Here is a 5357-nt window from a genome sequence, read left to right on the forward strand (position 1 = left end):
ATTTAACTAAGGAAGTGAAAGACCTATACAACGAAAATTACAAGGCTTTTCTGAAAGAAATGGATGACGACATAAAGAGATGGAAAGACATTCCATGTACATGGATTGGAAGAATAAACATAGTTAAAATGTCCATTCTACCTAAAGCAATCTACAGATTCAATGCTATCCCAATCAGAATCCCAATGACAGTCTTTACAGAAATAGAACAAAGAATCCTAAAATTCATATGGGGCAACAAAAGACCCCAAATTGCTAAAGCAATCCTGAGAAAAAAGAACAAAGCTGGAGGCATCACAATCCCTGACTTCAAAACATACTACAAAGCTACAGTAATCAAAACAGCATGGTACTGGTACAAAAACAGGTGCACGGAACAATAGGAAAGAATTGAAAGCCCAGAAATCAAACCACACATCTATGGACAGCTTATCTTTGACAAAGGAGCTGAGAGCATACAATGGAGAAAAGAAAGTCTTTTCAACAAATGGTGCTGGGAAAACTGGAAAGCCACATGTAAAAGAATGAAAATTGACCATTCTTTTTCACCATTCACCAAAATAAACTCAAAATGGATCAAAGACCTAAAAGTAAGACCTGAAACCATAAGGCTTCTGGAAGAAAATGTAGACAGTACACTCTTTGACGTCAGTATTAAAAGGATCTTTTTGGACACCATGTCTTCTCAGACAAGGGAAACAATAGAAAGAATAAACAAATGGGACTTCATCAGACTAAAGAGCTTCTTCAAGGCAAATGAAAACAGGATTGAAACAAAAAAAGAACCCACTAACTGGGAAAAAATATTTGTAAGTCATACATCCGATAAAGGGTTAATCTCCATAATATGTAAAGAACTCACACAACTCAATAACAAAAATATCAAACAACCCGGTCAAAAAGTGGGCTGGAGAAATGAACAGACATTTCTCCAAAGAAGATATACGGATGGCCAATAAGCACATGAAAAGATGTTCATCATCGCTGATCATCAGGGAAATGCAAGTCAAAATTATACTAAGAGATCACCTTACACCCATTAGAATGACAAAAATAACCAAAACAAAAAGTAACAAATGTTGGAGAGGTTGTGGAGAAAAAGGAACCCTCATCCACTGCTGGTGGGAATGCAAACTGGTGTAGCCACTATGGAAAACAGTATGGAGATTCCTCAAAAAATTAAAAAGAGAACTACCATACGATCTAGCTATCCCACTACTGGGTGTCTATCCAAAGAGCTTGAAGTCAGCAATTCCAAAAGTCCCACGCACCTCAATGTTCACTGCAGCATTATTTACAATCTCCAAGATGTGGAAGCAACCTATGTGCCCATCAACAGATCATTGGATAAAGAAGATGTGGTATATATGTTCAATGGAATACTACTCAGCCATAAAAGAGAACAAAATCGTCCCATTTGCCACAACATGGATGGACCTTGAGGGAATTATGTTAAGTGAAATAAGCCAGTTAGAGAAGGACAATCTCTGTATGACTCCACTCATATGAGGAATTAAAAAATGTAGACAAAGAGAACAGATTAGTGGCTACCAGGGGAAAGGTGGAGTGGGGGGTGGTCACAATAGGTGAAGGGGTGCACCTACAACACTACTGGCAAACAATAATGTACAACTGAAATTTCACAAGATTGTAACCTATCATTAACTCAATAAAAAAAATCAATAAATAAACTTCCTTTATTGTGTTGTGGAAAGTCACCCATTGGGTATTTTATTGGTTACTACAGCTAGCGTAAACTCAACTAATGTATTTATTTATTTATTTTTGCTGAGCAAGACTCGCGCTGAGCTAACATGTGTGCCAATCTTCCTCTATTTTGTATATAAGTTGCCACCACAGTATGACTGCTAACGAGTGGTATAGGTCTACGCCTAGGAACTGAACCCCAGGCCACCAAAGTGGACCATGCCACACTTAATCACTAGGCCATGAGGCCGGCTCCCATTTATTTTTAATTGTTTGCATCCCCTCTAAAATACAAATTTCAAGCGGTCAGTCCTTGTCTGTCTATTCATTGCTGCATCCTCAGGGCCTAGAACAGCATTTGGTGCACAGGAGTGGTCAATAAATACACATGAGTGAAGAATAAGTGTAGACTGAATTATGTCTCCTAAAGCGGGAGTGAGCTAGACCAAGCCGCACAGCCTCTTACCAAACCCCAGCTGAGACTGACATCATGAGTCTTGCATCAGAGCTGCAATGTCTACTTTTTCAGAACATAAATAACTGTTCTTTGGCTGCACATAATAGCTGGGGCCAAAGGTTAGCTTGTGGTCATGGTTCGTTTGTTCATCCGTCCATCGATGAACTCATTTATTCATTAACCAAATATGTGTTGGGTGCCTACCAAGGCATGGGTACACAGGGTTATGGGGTCAACCTGTGGCTACAGTTGGGGCCAATCTATAGTTAGATTTAGTTAGGCAGACATAGCTCTGTATTCCACAAATAAGTGTTACTAGTCTCAATTTAGAAAGAGAAAGAGGGGCCAGCCCAGGGGCACAGCAGTTAAGTTTGCATGTTCTGCTTCGGCGACCTGGGGTTCACCTGTTCGGATCCTGGGTGTGGACATGGCACCGCTTGGCACGCCACGCTGTGGTAGGCGTCCCACATATAAAGTAGAGGAAGATGGGCATGGATGTTAGCTCAGGGCCAGTCTTCCGCAGCAAAAAGAGGATTGGCAGCAGTTAGCTCAGGGCTAATATTCCTCAAAAAAAAAAAAAAAGAAAGAGAGCATGGGTGATTCAGTACAGCAAGTTTCTAGCTAGGAGGTACATTTAGAGCACTCTTCAGGAATGGAGGCCTTTCCTGGTGACTAGCATACTAATTCATAGAACAATGGGTTGGGGTAGTGGGAAGAAATTGGTGTCCTTATTAGATATTTTAGAGAAGATTGCCAGGGAAGCTGTAGTGCTCCATTTGGAGGGTGATATTCACATTGTCTTCTATTTGAATTTGCAGGGCTGAAGACTTCATCGTCAAGACCTCTCAAGATTGGAGAGAGAGAACTGTGGACCCTTTCCTTCAGCTCTTGCCAGTGTTCTTAGGGAGACTCTGGTTCCTGGAGTGTTGAATAAATATGCATTCTGATTTCATCAAATGTCACTGATGTCCCTATTTTAAGCAGCCTCAAGTGCCAGAAGAAGTAGGCTTATAACATCTTAGATTATTTTGTTCATTTCTGGGCATCAGGCTTTAAGGGGGATGTTGTCAAACTCATTTGAGTTCAGAAGAGACAAATCAGAAAAGTGTTGGATATGAGGATGATGATATGTGAGGAAAGCAGCAAGAACTAGAGGTCTGGATTCCCATTCAAGAGGGATAAGATGGGGCTGCTTGAAACACTAGCCAGAAACTTGGCCAGAAGTTCAGTGTTGAATGGTCAATGAGACCTGAGAGAACGTGTAGTTCAGGCCTCCTTCTTGAGGAGAAAAAGAGAGTCAGGATTTGGAGAAATAATTCAAAATGTAAATATTAAGTCCAAATACCAGAAGTAGAATTGTAAAATGAGAGATAAAACAGAGAGGCAAGAGCCTAAATTGGTCCCAGATTGGAGTAGGAACAGAAGAATAGTTCCAAGATGATTGCCATGGACACCATCTAGTCTCCACATCTTGACTCTGTGGTGGTGGCTATTAGTGCAAGACCACATCTGACTTGCTAAAACTATAGAGCTGAAACACTGAGGACTTGGAAAGTCTTGATGACTGTCTCTAACTACTTAAAGAGTTGCCAGGGCTCCAGAGTTCTGGGTCTGCTACTCATAACTGAGAGACCTTGAGTGTGCCACCTGATCTCACTGAACTTCCCTTTCCTCATCTGGAAATGGAGCATAATAATAATAATAAATATACACATTACAAAGGGGTGGTACAGACCCAATTATGTAACAGTGGTACATGGACTCTGAAAATTATAAATTGTTGAAGAAGTTTTGAGTTGTACCAATGGTTGAAAGTTATAAGAAGGAAGATTTTGATTCAGTATTCTGAAACTTTTTGTCAGTGATAACTGCCTACAGATGGAATGCCTGAACTAATGGGCATCTCTGTTGCTAGCCGCAGCCATTTGCTAAAGTTCTTAAGGATATTAAGGTAGAGGAAGGGATTTAAACTGGGTCCAGGCATGGGCTCATAGAGTCCACTCATGCCATGAAATCACAGACAAACTCCGTCGGTGCTTGGAGTACCTGAGTATTTCTGGAGATCCACAATTTTCTTTAGATTTGTAAAAAGGTCAATGATTCACAAAAGGTAAAGAATAAAAACATGATAACTTCATGTAACTAAAACTCTGTTTGGTGTATTATCCTTTACAAAAAAAACTTTAGGATTAGTGCTTAAGAAAATGATCACCATTTTTTGCTTCTGTGCTATCTCTGAGTTCAGGGGACGAAAAGAGAGAGTCATAGTATTTTCTCCAGGCCTATGTGACTCCTTCAAGATGCTTGCCCACCCCATCCATTCCTGGCTTAGGACTGAATATTTATAAATTTACCTCGATGGCCTGCTTTATGATGGCTCTTGATTACTAAACTCTAAGTGCTATGACACCCTTCATGCTCAGCACTATCCCTGATACTGTTTCTATTTTAAAGGACCTGTCCCAGACGATGCTTAAATGATAGGCCGTTTGTGGCAGAGATGATTCAGTGTCTAATCAACATTCTTTCTGGACTCCTACAGAAATAGAACTCTTAGCTGAGCACACGGTTGCTAGCTAAAGACCACCTCTCCTGGTCTCCCTCTTAGCTACAGGAGGGACTAGGCTTTGTAAGTAGTTTTTTTGTAAGAGCTGTGAGCAGAAGTGATGTGTACAACTTGCAGCTAACATCTCAAAAGCAAAGGGGCGTGCCTTCCCACTCCCTTTTATTTCTTCCCACTGGCTTGAAGGTAGATGTGGTGGCAGGAGTTAGCAGCTTAGATCACTCATTGGAAGTCATGTGTTGAGGATGGAGAACAACAAGCCAGAAGGGCCTGGAGGCCTGATGACCTTGTGGAGCAAACTGCTCTGCTAGCTCTGGACCACCCACTTGTTCAACACTTCTGAACAAGAGAGAAAGACACTGTTATCTTGTTTAAGCTCCTCTGTTTGGGGATCTTTTTGTTGCAGTAGGCTGTTAGTGATGTGACCCGTGCTTTCTGCTCGTTTCCTCTCCATCTAGATAGTCAACATCAGTTTGTTTTTTAAAGATTTTATTTTTTCCTTTTTCTCCCCAAAGCCCCCCAGTACATAGCTGTATATTCTTCGTTGTGGGTCCTTCTAGTTGTGGCACGTGGGACGCTGCCTCAGCGTGGTTTGATGAGCAGTGCCATGTCCGCGCCCAGGATTCGAAC

General features: G+C 41.2%; 1 long non-coding RNA gene across 1 annotated transcript in view; it reads left to right on the forward strand.

The window, feature by feature from the left end:
* Window positions 1-3118, forward strand: part of LOC124239854 (uncharacterized) — a 14611-nt gene extending 11493 nt beyond the window's left edge. The window contains exon 3 of the long non-coding RNA XR_006888712.1: window positions 2983-3118. This is a non-coding gene — a long non-coding RNA (uncharacterized LOC124239854). The remainder of the gene's footprint in view (window positions 1-2982) is intronic.
* The last annotated feature ends 2239 nt before the right edge of the window (window positions 3119-5357 follow it).

Source organism: Equus quagga, chromosome 5, assembly GCF_021613505.1.
Source record: "Equus quagga isolate Etosha38 chromosome 5, UCLA_HA_Equagga_1.0, whole genome shotgun sequence".
In the NCBI taxonomy this organism is placed as follows: domain Eukaryota; kingdom Metazoa; phylum Chordata; class Mammalia; order Perissodactyla; family Equidae; genus Equus; species Equus quagga.